Source organism: Sphaerodactylus townsendi, linkage group LG02 (assembly GCF_021028975.2).
Source record: "Sphaerodactylus townsendi isolate TG3544 linkage group LG02, MPM_Stown_v2.3, whole genome shotgun sequence".
Classification (NCBI taxonomy): Eukaryota; Metazoa; Chordata; class Lepidosauria; order Squamata; family Sphaerodactylidae; genus Sphaerodactylus; species Sphaerodactylus townsendi.
Window position 1 is genome coordinate 180,448,955 of NC_059426.1, and position 15,214 is coordinate 180,464,168.

A 15,214-nucleotide genomic window follows, 5' to 3' on the forward strand; every position below is an offset into this window, starting at 1 on the left:
AGGGTTCTTGCCCTCAGTTCCAGTATATATAGGGGCTGTTGGGGGCGGTCCCTCCCAGTGGCGGGAACAGGGACAACTGGGGAAACAGAAACCTATTGGCAGGGCCTTGACCCTGACACAGGGGCGTACTATCCACAGGGACATGTGGTGTCTCATGTCCCTGGCACAGGTCAGTCAGTCACGTGGGGTGCACAAAATTGCCCCCCACACCCCTCCTTCCTGCCCCCCACCCACTGAGCAGCCTACCAGCTGAAGGAGCAGCCGGGCCGGGAACCTGCCCCAAAGCTGCCCCTTGGGCGAGTCCTGCTAGGCTGCTTGGGACTGCCACCGCCAGCTAAGATAAGTGGGACACAAGGGGGTGCAGGAGCCAGGGGGCCTCCAGAGCAGGTGTTGCCCAGGGTTTCATTTTCCCCTGGTACGCCTCTGGAAGCACCCCTAATAATTACAATGTAAATTGGGGGTGGGAAGCAGTAATTAGGTGGCTAATGTCTCGACCACATTTTACAACCCTCTGTGAAATACTGAATTTCCAACTTTTGATTATTTCGTCTGCTTAATTGTCTTCCTCTTCAAAGCTGCACAATTGGGATTGTACACAGTTTCCCTGCAGCACAGAGCAAGCAGTGTTCAGGAGCGCTACTATTGATTCTGCAGTTCCAGGTGGCATGATTGGCAGGCCTTGCCCAATGACATCACTGGATCCCTACCCTCAGCGCCATTGGGCCAGCTCGCAGTTTGGGATCTTGCAAGCTGGGAAAACCCGAGTGTCTTGCCAACTTGCGGTAAAATTTCTGACTACAGGCATGTGAGGGAAAGAGAAAGACTCCCATACAAAAGTTCCACTAACTCTCCAATTAACCTGCCTCTCATCAGGAGTCTATCCTATGATCCTACATATTTATCTCAATGCATCAAAGGGTGCCTATACATAAAACACGAATATTAGTGTGTGATCTAATAAATTAGGTGTCTGTAGGACACTGCCTTGGAGCCTCTCATAAGTTACCGGAGTGCTGCTACGGTTGTGACACATTTACTAGGGTTTAACTCTCATAAACTGTGGTTTATGCTTGTGATTGGAATATTTGGTATCATTTTCCCGTAGCGGAGTCCCGGTTTATGTCAAAATCCATACAGTACCTTTATTAGGATTTATTCCAGGGCATTTGCGCATTTTCAGATGGGGACGGCGGCTTCCAGATCAGAATATCAGGGTCGTAAAGTGAGAAATGGAGAGAGGAGCGAAAACAGAGCACCGAGATCCCGTCTCCTGCTTTCCTTTCCCGTCAGGAGCGGCTGCGGATGTCATTTATAAGTTCAAAAGAGCTGAGCGTGTTGCTCAAGAGCTTTCAGGCTGAAGTCTTGTGTGTGTTTGTTTATGTGCAAGAGAGAGAGGGAGGGAGGGAGGGAGGGGGAAGAGGGCAGGAAGGTTAAACATATGAAGAATGCAGGAGGCATCAGTGATTCCCAAGGAGGCCGTCTCTTCCTCACACTTTTATTAGCTCTGAGCTGTGCAACAGACAGCCCCCGGCCGGCCTTGTGCTGGGGGTGGTGTTGCCATCTCAATTGGCTTCATGCCACAAGGCTGGAGAAGAGGCGAAGGAGGAGGGCTTCAGCACCAGTGGGGGGCTGGCCCCACAACTCCCCTGGTCTCCCAGGCACCGAGGGGCTGGGACAGCGGGCGGGGGGGGGAGAGGTTTGCACTCCACTTTCCTTGGCAAAATGGTGCGCATCTCATTTGCAGCTGAGCTGAGCTGCAGGAGGGGAAATCGGCTAAAATACGGGCCCGGAGACTCATTGCGAGGAAGACCGGCTGGCTAGGCTCCATTATCGCATAAGTCAGACTCGGCGCAGCCGGGCTCCATCTCAGCCGGGCCCTGGGAAAAGGCTGACTAATCTTAATTAGAACTGTGTAAACACCGCAGTTGCAAATATATAAATATTTAAATGTAGACATATACATGAGCAGGAGTGCATTAATCTGCTTCCTTCCACCGGCTGGGCCTGCCTTCCTCCTCAGCCGTTTTGCCCACGAAGCCTCTCTCAGTCCTATGAGCAGCAGGGGCTGGTGGGCACCTCTCTCCTGGGGTGGGGGAGGGGGAGGCATTGAGAAGGGGGGCTCAAGGGAGCTCAGCCAGCAGCTGCTCCATCCCTGCCCAAGGGCCCGGGGCGGCTAGTCCAGTCCTGGCTCTGCCCTTGTGAATCTGTTTCTCCAATGGTGGGATCCAAAAGTTTTAGTAACAGGTTCCCATGGAGGTGGGATTCAAACTGTGGCGTAGCGCCAATGGGGCTGGGCATGGCACGACAGAGGCGTGACCGGGCATTCTGGGGGTGGGGCATTCCTGGGAGGGGCTGTGGCAAGGACGCAGCCGCTGCACCGGTCCTTGGGCGGGAAACGAATGCACGCAGGCGCAGGCTGCCACGCACGCCGGTGCACCTCCTGCTAGACTGCTTCCAGTTCTGAGCGCTACTGCTGAGAGGAGGGGCGTAACTAAGCAAAAATCACGTGGCAAAATCACCCATTAGTAACCCCCTCTCGGCACACACAAATAGTTAGCAACCTACTCTCGGGAACCTGTGAGAACCTGCTGGATCCCACCTCTGCGTTTCCCCCTGAAGAACCAGCCCCCCCCCCCAGAGCCCAGCCTTCAGGAGCAGAGTAAACCAGGCTCAGAGACTGTTGGAGGCCCATCCCCACTGTGAGCTCTCCAGCCGTCTGTTTGGGGTGGCGTAGTGGTTAAGAGCAGGTGCACTCTCATCTGGAGACCCGGGTTTGATTCTGGAACAAATCTCTGCTGTTTGTGGAGTGAGGAGGGGAATATTCAACTGAAGTTGATAGTGTAAGCAGAACCAGAACTGCATTTTTTAAGGTGGGGGGGAGGTAAACCTCCTAAAACCCCTGAGCCCCTCGGGGGAGGGCGGTATATAATTTATTTATTTATTTATTGTTTCGATTTATAAACCGCCCTATCCCCTAGTGGAACAAATAAATAATAATAATAATAAGTGGAACAAATAATAAATAATAATATACCGTGTTTCCCCGAAAATAAGACAGTGTCTTATATTAATTTTTGCTCCCAAAGATGCGCTATGTCTTAGTTTCAGGGGATGTCTTATTTTTCTGTGTTCTGTTCGTGGGGCATGCTTTTAAGGAAACAACAACTGAATGAAAAACTCTTGGTGTCCTTCTACCGCTGTGCTATAGAGAGAGTCTTAACCTACTGCATCTGTGTATGGTTCTCCAGTTGCACAGTGGCAGATAGGAAGGCGCTCCAAAGGGTGATCACTACTGCACAGAGGACTATCGGCTGCCCTCTCCCCTCCCTGGAAGAACTCTACAATTCCTGAAGCCTAAAGAAAGCCCAAAATATTCGGAGAGGCCCGTCTCATCCAGCACACTCTCTTTTTGAACTGTGACCATCCGGCAGACGATACAGGTCTATCAAAACTAGGACAAAGAGGCTTAGAGACAGCTTCTACTCTAGAGCTGTGGCGATGCTGAACTCCGCGGCTTCGTGTTGATGTGTTTGGGGCTGTGTAGGGATGGGCGGAGGAAGGGGAAAGTGAGGATGGGGTATGAGTCTGAAATTGTGTGCATTGAGGATTGCTGCTGTAAATTTCGTTGTGCATGCACAATGACAATAAAAAATGCTTATGCTTATGCTTCCAAACAAAAACTTTGCTACGTCTTACTTTCAGGGGATGCCTTATATTTTGCAAAACCTTATACTTCAGCAAAACCTCTACTACGTCTTATATTCAGGGGATGTCTTATATTTGGGGAAACAGGGTATTATATACATTGTACTGTCGAAGGCTTTCACGGCCAGAATCACTGGGGTGCTGTGTGGTTTCCGGGCTGCATGGCTGTTTTCTAGCAGCATTCTCACCTGCTGCCAGCCACAGATGCAGGCAAAACCATCAGGAGAGGATGCTGCTAGAACACGGCCATACAGCCCAGAAACCATACAGCGCCTGATTGTATACATTCTTCCTTATATAATCTGCTGCTGCTGTTGCTGCCCTGGGCAGGTTCCCCCTAGATCCAGCCCTTTTGTAAGAACTCTGAAAACATTTGAAAGAAATGCTTCCCAAACTGGAAGAGGAGTCACCTTTGTCCTTTGGAGAGGATGCAGCAGGGGACCACCACGCAGAAGCAACGCATCTGTGGCTGCCGGCAGAAGCAACTCAGGAAAAGAGCCTTCATCGGCGGACCTAAAAATAGGGCCGTCCCTTTCCACAATAGAGAGGCCAAGTCCTTCCTGGGCCCTCGAGAATGCCTCCACCTCGCAAACGCCGATCCATGACCCGTCCCTCTCCTCCCAGATCATTTGCGCCCCCTCCCCTTCCGCTAGCATTGGCAGGACGGCCAGCTCTGGGTTGGGAGATGCCTGAAGGCTTTGGCTCTGGAGCCTGATGAGCTCACCGTTGGAGAGGGGGGGGGCTTCAGAATGCCCTGCAGCCCACCTTCCAAAGCAGCCATTTTATCCAGGGGATAACAGACCAGGTGCTCGGGAGCAGCAGCAGCAGCAGGCCATTGCTTTCACATCCTGCATGTGAGCTCCCAAAGGCACCTGGTGGGCCACTGCGAGTAGCAGAGAGCTGGACTAGGTGGACTCTGGTCTGATCCAGCTGGCGTGTTCTTATGTTCTTAAATGCCTTAGCAGACCAGGCGCTCGGGAGCAGCAGCAGCAGCAGCAGAAGGCCATTGCTTTCACATCCTGCACGTGAGCTCCCAAAGGCACCTGGTGGGCCACTGCGAGTAGCAGAGAGCTGGACTAGATGGACTCTGGTCTGATCCAGCAGGCTTGTTCTGATGTTCTTAAATGCCTTAGCAGACCAGGTGCTCAGGAGCAGCAGCAGCAGAAGGCCATTGCTTTCACCTCCTGCACGTGTGCTCCCAAAGGCACCTGGTGGGCCACTGCGAGTAGCAGAGTGCTGGACTAGATGGACTCTGGTCTGATCCAGCAAGCTCGTTCTTATGTTCTTATGTTCTTATGATAAAACGGCTGGATTTTTTTGCCCGGAGGTCAGCTGTTGCCCGGAGGTCAGCTGTAAGGATGGGAGACCTCCGGCCATGACAGGGAACTCAGAAGCCCTGAGCACGGTCCTTCCTTGACCCGCCATGTTTGCTGCTCCAACATTATTCTCCAAAGTGCTCCTGACACAACAGGAGGAGGAGGAGGAGGAGGGGTTTGGATTTATACCCCCCCCCTTTTCTCTCCTGTAAGGAGACTCAAAGGGACTGGCAATCTCCTTTCCCCTCCCCCTCACAACAAACACCCTGTGAGGTAGGTGGGGCTGAGAGAGTTCCGAGAGAACTGTGACTAGCCCAAAGTCACCCAGCAGGAACGTGGGAGTGCGGAAACACATCTGGTTCACCAGATAAGCCTCTGCCACTCAGGTGGAGGAGTGGGGAATGAAACCCAGTTCTCCAGATTAGAGTGCACCTGCTCTTAACCACTACACCATGCTGGCCATCCCAGTGCCCTGAGGTGCCCAGTTAGCCTCCAGGGATTGGTGCAGCAGTGACCGCGAACTGTGCACCCACTCCCACACCACAAGCCCTTTCCATCCAGGCTCGCATTGCTACGTAGCTGCATTCTTTGCTGCTTGAGCGAACGCTGTGAATGCTGCCGCCACGGCCTCCTCGACACCCATTTCCAAGATGGCCCATTTTTAATCCGCTCTTGAGATTGGACGGCGCGGAGGCATCGCCGGGTCACTGAATAATGCATCACCCCTCCTAATCTCTGCTATAAACTGTCATTAATGCAAGTATTTAGGGCTTGCTTTGCATACGGGCAGCAGCGCTCGTTTCCTGAGAAGAACGGAAGGGAAGATAAACGCCTCATGAATAAAGAAACTTTGGGGTGGGTGGAATCTCCAGACGTGAGTTTATTGCGCAGGGTAACAATCCCGACAAACTCGCTACAAATGGGGCCATTCGTTTTCTTTCTCTCCTGTTGCATCGCAAAGGATGGGAGCAGCTTCCCTCTCATTAACTCCTAATGATCCTTTTGACAAGAGGAATAAACAGAAGCGTCTAAGAGCAGGCACTTCTCAGGCCGGGGGAAAGTCACCCGCAGCTCCAGATCCACAAACGGTCCATTCTGCAGGAGAAGAAAGGCCAGGCGGCCAGAGAGTCTGAGGGGACCATCGAAACTCTGTGCTGCACACAGGAAGTGACATCAGTGCATTATCAGCAAAGGCCCTCACCCCCTCTGATAAGTCCTCCCCCCAATGTGATTGCTGGGGTGACCCGACAACCCTATACTGCCCACTTAACAGTTCCTCCCAAATCTGAAGTTGAGGAAAGAGAGGAGGAAAGGAAAACTGTACTCAGAGCAAAGACTACCTCTGTCCATGAGAGTTATGGGAAAAGGCTATCTAAGCTGAGTCCAGGAAAAGAATGGCTAAGAACTGGAGGGCCCCATGATTACTAAGTGTAGTCTGGAGCCTTTGGTGAGGCACTTTGTCAAAAGCCTTTTGGAAGTCTAACAAAATGATGCCTGGCTGCTGTGGGTTTTCCAGACTGTGTGGCTGTGATCTGGTAGTTTTTGCTCCTAACAATTCACCCACCTCTGTGACTGGCATCTTCTGAGGCATCTAACAGGAGGTGTGTTTCTCTCCACAGCAAAGTATGGATTGGTTGTGCGGTGGGGCATGCTTTGACCACCTGATATGGGGGTGAGCCAGACGTGCGTGTTTCTGGTGAAGTTCATTTATGGATACATTGGCTGTTGCCTTTACAATCACATTCACAGCTACATGTGCAATCGAGTTTGCAGCTGCCTTTATAGTTGCATTAGCATGTGTCTGGGTGGAGTTCATTTGCAGTTGCCTTTTTAATGTCTCTGGGTTTTTGTTTTGGTGTTTTTTACTGCTGCCATCCAGGTTTTGTTGATTTTCAGACTTTTTGTTGAAACGTTCCCAGTGTTTGTGGATTTCAACGGCTTCCCTGTGCAGTCTGACAGAGTAGCGCCTGGAGCTGTCATGGGTTTCTGTGCCTAAGAAGAAGGAGGAGGAGGAGGAGGAGGAGGAGGAGGAGGAGGAGGAGGAGGAGGAGGAGGAGGAGGAGGAGGAGGAGGATGGATGGATGGATGGATGGATTTATATCCCCCCTTTCTCTCCTGCAGGAGACTCAAAGGGGCTTACAATCTCCTTGCCCTTCCCCCTTCACAACAAACACCCTGTGAGGTAGGTGGGGCTGAGAGAGCTCCGAGAAGCTGTGACTAGCCCAAGGTCACCCAGCTGGTGTGTGTGGGAATGTACAGGCTAATCTGAATTCCCCAGATTAGTCTCCACAGCCCCAGCGGCAGAGCGGAGAATCAAACCCAGTTCCTTCAGATTAGATACACGAGCTCTTAACTTACTACACCACTTACTTACTACACCTACTTACTTACTATGCTCTTAACTTACTACACCTACACCACTGCTGCGTAGATCCTATGAGATCCTATAAGATCCTATGACCACCTTGGGTTCTATGACCAAATTCAGCTACTGCTGGTTTAATTGGCTGGATTAGTCAGCAGGGCCTTTCACGTCAGAATGCTGCATCTCGTCGTCCTTATGTATACTAGTCCAAAGCTGCATGGTATGAGGTAGACTTCTGTGGGTGCAAGGGAATCTCTCTGGCCATTTGCTGACCGCAGCATTTATGCTGTTTTTCTGGTGGGTCTGAAGAATATCGAAGGCTTTCACAGCTGTTCCGGGCTGTGTGGCCACGGTCTGGTAGTTTTTGCTCCTCACACTTAACCCGCATCGAGGGCTGGCATCTTCAGAGGAATGTCACAGCAAGAAACTGCTTGAAGGTTATGTTTTCCCGTCTGTTTTCCCATTCGATCTGTGATCCCTTTGATGTATGGTAGAAATACCTTCCCTGTGGAGGGTTATTTTTCCTCAGTCTGGCATTTCTCTCACAGTTTTATAGCTCTTCGATAGCTCTTACACGCTGATGAAAAGTTAGAAGCAAAAATTACCAGACTATGACCAAACTAAACATGCCTAGCTCCCTTAGCCTCTCCTTGTGGAATCAGACCTTTTATCATTTTGGTAGCCCTCCTCTGGGCCCATTCCAGCTTGTCAGTATCCTATAATAGCTGTTGGATCACCGCTGCTCACGTGCTTGTGAACCTACTCAAAGAACTCCAAAGGTTTGTCAGGCAGGGCTTTCCTTCACCGGCACCATCACCAGATTTGCTTTTTCTAGGTGCTGAATAACTTTCTCTTCCACAATGGTTTCTACTAATTAACCTGGAACAGATGTTAGTAGATCAACAATTTCACATTTGAGTTCTTTATGAACTGTCAGGTTTCAGCTCTCTAGATCTGAAGACTTACGGGTTTCTTAATTTTCCCAGGAGTCCAAGAATTATTTGTTTGTTTGGTTTTATTGGCCGCCGCTCTCCTTCCGGATTCAGGAGGCTTCCAGCATAAACACAACAATGAAATGAATATATGATTCACCCAGATGGTGTTAAAAAAAAAAAGCTGAAAACATTTATACCGATTTTAAAAGAAAAACAGAAGAAATAATTTTGAGATGGGGGAGGGGGAGAGGGAGGCCCGCTGGATGGAATCCTGTCACTGCCTTAAGGAGCAGCAGTGGCGTAGGAGGTTAAGAGCTCGTGTATCTAATCTGGAGGAACCGGGTTTGATTCCCCGCTCTGCCGCCTGAGCTGTGGAGGCTTCTCTGGGGAATTCAGATTAGCCTGTGCACTCCCACACACGCCAGCTGGATGACCTTGGGCTAGTCACAGCTCTTCGGAGCTCTCTCAGCCCCACCTACCTCACAGGGTGTTTGTTGTGAAGGGGGAAGGGCAAGGAGATTGTCAGCCCCTTTTGAGTCTCCTGCAAAAGAGAAAGGGGGGATATAAATCCAAACTCCTCTTCTTCTTCTTCTTCTTCTTCTTCTTCTTCTTCTTCTTCTTCTTCTTCTTCTTCTTCTTCTTCTTCTTCTTCTTCTTCTTCTTCTTCTTCTTCTTCTTCTTCTTCTTCTTCTTCTTCTTCTTCTTCTTCTTCTTCTTCTTCTTAACCGTAAGCCTGGTGGAAGAGCTCAGTGAAATTGTGTCCGGTCCCCCAGGGCCTCATCTGTTCCACCAGGCTGGGACCCTGGCAGAAAATGCCCTGGCTCTGGCTGAGGCCAGCCTCAGGGTCAAAAAGCAACCAGCAAGTTGTTGTTAGCTGAACACTGTGCTCTTTGAGGGACATGGTGGAAGTGGCAGTACTGGAGATTCCGTGGTCCCAGACCAATGAGGGCTTTGAAGGTGAGTACTAAAACCTTGAACCTGATTCCGTAACCCACCTGGAGTCAGTGCAGCTGGTGGAGCAGAGGTTGAATATGTGCCTGTCATGTTGAGGTCCCTTTAAGGACCCATGCTGCCACATTCTGCAACAACTGGAGTTTCCAGATCAGACCCAAGGGCAGCCCTGCATAGAGTGAGTTGCAGTAGTCTAGGCTAGATATGACTATTGCATGGATCACTGGGGCCATGTTGGGTTTGGACAAGTAGGGAGCCAATAGTCTCACCTAGTGAAGCAACATTTGTGATTTGAATAGATAAGGAGGCATCAAGGATCACACCTGTCTCTGGATGGTCGGCATAGAGCCGTGGTGGTGAACCTTTGGCACTCCAGATGTTATGGACTACAATTCCCATCAGCCCCTGCCAGCATGGCCAATTGGAGTGCCAAAGGTCGCCACCACTGGCATAGAGGTTAACTGCACACTGTCAAGAGTTGGGAGTTGGCCAACCCCACCCCAACCACAGGACCTCCATTTTCAGTGGATTTAACTTCTGCTGGCTCAACCACTCCACCATGGCCTCTGGGATGGTGTCCAGTCAGCCTTCCATCAGGAGATAAGCTGGGTGTCACCAAAGTGCAGATGACACCCCAGCCCAAAACTCCAGAAGAACTTGGTACATGTAGATATCAAATAGTACTGGAGAAATGGCTGCTTCTTGCAGGACCCCACACGCTACGGGTCTGGTCATCCCTTGTTGCCTCAGCAGCCTGTGAGTTGCTCCCTCGCCAAGTCCCATTTGGGTCTGACCCAGTGGCAATCATCAGGAACAATGCACCCAGGGGGCATTGGACAAGGCAAGATGCCCTTCACTCTTCACTGTGGAGTCTGGGTCAAGGATCCAATGGGGAATTCTCCTGCATGAGGAACAGTGCAAGAACAATGTATTGTCGAAGGCTTTCACGGCCAGAATCACTGGGGTGCTGTGTGGTTTCCAGGTTGCATGGCCGTGTTCTAGCAGCATTCTCTCCTGACATTTTGCCTGCATCTGTGGCTGGCATCTTCAGAGGAGCTGATGGTAGGAATGGAAAGCAAGTGGAGTATATATACTGTGAGGTCAAAAGGTGAGGCCCTCTGAGTAGAGTAACCTGGTATGTGAGTCACAAAGAAGTCTGTAGCCTGGAAGTAACAATGAAGATAGCAAGGCCAATAGGTGAATGCATCTGACCTCACAGGTATATATACTCCACTTGCTTTCCTCTCCTACTATCAGATCCTCTGAAGATGCCAGCCACAGATGCAGGCAAAACGTCAGGAGAGAATGCTGCTAGAACACGGCCAGACAGCCCGGAAACCACACAGCACCCCCGTGCAAGAATAGCTTTTGTTCATGCTGGCCGGGCTTGTTCAGCATGTGCTCTGTGGTGCTCTAAAGGCTACAAATTTTGCACAGGGACTGGACGGGCACTTCCTTTCAAATTGCCTCTGTCACACTGCGGCTGCATTAGAATTCCACGGCGCAGCTGAGGAGCCAACGTGATCAATGGCCTGGCAACGGGATTTGCATGCACTTGGTCAGTGGCCCATCTGTTTCCGTGTCAGTTCTGGGATCTGCTCGTACGGCGCATTAATAACAGGGCCAGGTTACCTGGGAATGAAACCAGAAGAACCGCCAGATCTGCTCTGTGCCCCTTGCTGAGTTCATGTCAGAGAGGTGGCTTTCCATTGTTCCTTGGAGACAGGTTTCAGAAGGCCGCTGTTGGGACAATTCTTCTGTGATATAGGACAGTGATAACGAATTTTTTTTGAGTCTGAGTGCCCAAATTGCAACCCAAACCCCACTTATTTATCACAAAGCTCCTACCCGGTAATTTAACCTGAATGCTGAGGTTTTCGTTTAGAAAAAAACAGGTTGGCTCCCTCTTCCTCTGCCCCACCCACTCGAGCAGGGGCCAGCCTGCTCTAGCCTCCAGGAAGTCCCGCAAGCACTGCTCTGTGCCTCTCTAGCATCTCTGCATCCTCTATGCCCACCCACCCCCCCTCGGGCAGCAGCCACCCGGAGCACAGGCACCAGGCCCACCAGCCGAGTCCTCCCTGCTCATTGCGATGCGCGCACATCGTGCTCGGTGACCCAGGCCAGCCTAGATGTGTCTGTGTGGGGGTGATTTTCCGCCCCCCACATGACAAACTCTGTGTGCACATGCCCACAGAGAGGGCTCCGAGTGCCACCTCTGGCACCCGTGCCACAGGTTCGCCATCACTGATATAGGACATGCCTTGTGAGGTCTCAAAAGCGTCAGACCTGACTCCCACTGGGCCTGGCAAAGTTTTCATACACTTGATTTCTCCCAAGCACAATGTAAAACTCCCAGGTCCCAACATGTCAGCTTCCATGGAAGGGAAGGATCAATTCATCATAAATCACAAAGAAGAATAGATTTTTCTCTTAAAGAGAAATAGTGGAAGGTAACCCTCTCCCAGGTAAGCACCCAGCTGGGAAACATTTCTGTTTGAAACTAAGCAGCAAATGTTACGTGTGGCTTTCAAAGGCTTCTCTGGCCCCTTCCTGTGCTGCGGAGGTGCCGTGCGCAGGGAGCCAGGGGGCTCAGTCCAGGGGCTGATGCTTCCCTCAGTGGGGGGGGGGCAGGGCTCTGAATCAGTGACCACCTTCATATGCTCTAATAAAGGAAGAAGAAGGAGAGTTTGGATTTCTATCCCCCCTTTCTCTCCTGCAGGAGGCTCAAAGGGGCTGACACTCTCCTTGCCCTTCCCCCCTCACAACAAACACCCTGTCAGGTAGGTGGGGCTGAGAGCTCCCAGAAGCTGTGACTAGCCCAAGGTCACCCAGCTGGCGTGTGTGGGAGTGTACAGGCTAATCTGAATTCCCCAGAGAAGCCTCCACAGCTCAGGCGGCAGAGCTGGGAATCAAACCCGGTTCCTCCAGACTAGATACACGAGCTCTTAACCTCCGACGCCACTGCTGCTCTCCTTTGGCAGCATGTCTTTTCAGTCTGGGCTTCTTGGAATCTGGGAGGACAAGATTGCTTGGAAAAGAAAACAATGCTAGTGTTTTAAGGTCTAATTTTAATTATTGATTATAGAATCATAGAGCTGAAAGAGATCCCGAGGGCCACCCAGTCCAATCCCCTGCAATACAGGAACACACAATCAAAACACTCCAACAGGTGGCCATCCAGTCTCTGTTTAAAGACCTCCAAAGAAGGACACTCCACCACGCTCTGAGGTAGTGCATTTCCCTGATGTTCTTCCTGATGTTTAGGTGGAATCTCTTTTCCTGCACCTTGAATCCATTTCTCCTGGTCTTGGGCAGCAGAAAACAAGCTTGCTCCCTCTTTGACATGGCATCTCTTCAAGATACACGAGCTCTTAACCTCCTATGCCGCTGCTGCTCCTCATATTTATATATACAGAGGCATTCAGGGACCAAGGATTTGCCTCTGTGAACACCAGACACGTAGCGGCTGTGGAGACATCCGGGGCAGCTAGTCCCAGGTGCCACTATTGCTGCCACTATTGCTGTCACATGTTAGGGGCGGATTTGGGACAGGAAGGGATATAACAGCCAGGAGACCAAGGTGTGCTGCCACCATGCCTCATGTGCCTCACGTGTTCCTGTGGAAAAGAGATGCAGGTGGATCATGCTCTGACCGTATGTGAGTGGAAAAGGGGCTCCAAAAATAAAGCCTGGGAGGAGTCCCAGGAACACTGTTGAGGAAAGTCTTGTGACTCAATTAGCCCCGCTCTCTGTTCTTGGACACCTGGAAAATTCCCTTGCATCTCAACCCAGCAGTGGCGTAGGAGGTTAAGAGCTCTTAAGGGCAGGCCTGGCTGGGGCCTCTTTGCAGTACCCTTTCCAGGCAGCAATGGTGGGCCCTGGTGATTCCGGGTGATTCGGGGCTGCTCGAAGCAGCAGTGGCGTAGGAGGTTAAGAGCTTGTGTATCTAATCTGGAGGAACCGGGTTTGATTCCCCGCTCTGCCGCCTGAGCTGTGGAGGCTTCTCTGGGGAATTCAGATTTAGCCTGTGCACTCCCACACACGCCAGCTGGGTGACCCTGGGCTAGTCACAGCTTCTCGGAGCTCTCTCAGCCCCACCTACCTGACAGGGTGTTTGTTGTGAGGGGGGAAGGGCAAGGAGATTGTCAGCCCCTTTGAGTCTCCTGCAGGAGAGAAAGGGGGGATAGAAATCCAAACTCTCCTTCTTCTTCCTTTATTAGAGCATATGAAGGTGGTCACTGATTCAGAGCCCTTCTTCTTCTTCTTCTTCTTCTTCTTCTTCTTCTTCTTCTTCTTCTTCTTCTTCTTCTTCTTCTTCTTCTTCTTCTTCTTCTTCTTCTTCTTCTTCTTCTTCTTCTTCTTCTTCTTCTTCTTCTTCTTCTTCTTCTTCTTCTTCTTCTTCTTCTTCTTCTTCTTCTTCTTCTTCTTCTTCTTCTTCTTCTTCTTCTTCTTCTTCTTCTTCTTCTTCTTCTTCATTATTATTCCTGGGCCTTATGTGTCCTCCCATCCTTCTGCTGCAGCCTCCTGGACGCGGACCCTGTTCGGTATGTTATTTAGGAGGATCACAGAAAGCCCGTGGCCCCTTCGCCTTTTGCTTGTACGTGAGATAATCAGAGAGACTGCGGGCAAGTAGTGAACCATCTGCTTGCGTGAGAGGCCTCCCAAATCCTGCAGTTGCAGAACCACTTCTTGGCCTGGGCCTGGGATCTCTGGGATTTGTCCCTGGGGGTCATCAGCCTTGCTAGAGTCCACCCCAGCACCTCGGGGGAGCGGCAGAGGCCTCTACAACAGCCAGCTGTCACCAGCTGGGCACAGAGAGCTTCTATGCCTGGCTGGGGAAAGGCCTTGCAGGAGAGTACCAGAAACGACCGTCTGTCGGGCACCAGGAGCCCTCAGCCTCCATTTCAGCAGCTCCGTGTTGCCGTGCCAAGCCCGGCAAGGCACTTCATCGGAGCACCACCCTCCAAGTTGGCAGGCAGCAGCACAAGCCCGGCCACTCTCCCCATTTGGAAGATCCTGCCTTTGCCAATCGACGGGGACATCTGCCACCGGGTCAACAGGCTGGCCGGAGGAGAGGAGAGGAGGAGGAAGGCTTCCGAGACTCCAGCTGCAGCTTTAACAGGCTCCAAATGTCCTACTTTCCTCCAGGACAGGAATTATGTTTTTGGAGCAGCTCAGCACCAAAGCAATTAGTCACTTCTGTCCCTGTGACTGAGGCACATGGGCGCCAAGCATCTCTTCCTGTTCGAAGCATAGAATGTGACATACACCACAGCCGGGCTGGCAAATGTGTTCTAGAAGAAGCCACATGGCCAGGCTGACGTCCCGTCATGTGCTCTGCCGCTGCACTGGGGAGATGTTTTTCAATTCATATTTGGATGATCTCTCCCCTCCCACAACAGCCATTGACCAGGGCACTTGGTCTCAATCTTGGCTCAGGGATGGGGGGTTTCCATCTGCTGTGGACAGAAGCAGATCAGATGTGAGCACTCTGGCTCGAGGGCAGGCGTGGAGCCCTGTGGAGTTTTCTGTTGTGCCGAGGCAGGAAAACATCCAGGAGGTTAAGCTGTTGCAAAAGGTTTTGTCTGGATCCAGTGGGGAGGGGGCAAGAACACACAACCCACAGATCAAAGGTTGAGGGAATCTGCAGGCCTCCTGATTTACTCATGAGCAGCCCATTCAAAAGGTCAAGCAGAGGTCCTTAGGATGCCAGAAGAAGGAGAAGGAGAAGGAGAAGGAGAAGGAGAAGGAGAAGGAGAAGGAAAAGGAGGAGGAAGAGGAGGAAGAGGAGGAAGAGGAGGAGAAGGAGGAGAAGGAGGAGAAGGAGAAGAAGAAGAAGAAGAAGAAGAACAACAACAAGAAGAAGAACAAGAAGAAGAACAAGAAGAAGAGGAGGAGGAGGAGGAGGAGGAGGAGGAGGAGGAGGAGGAGGAGGAGGAGGA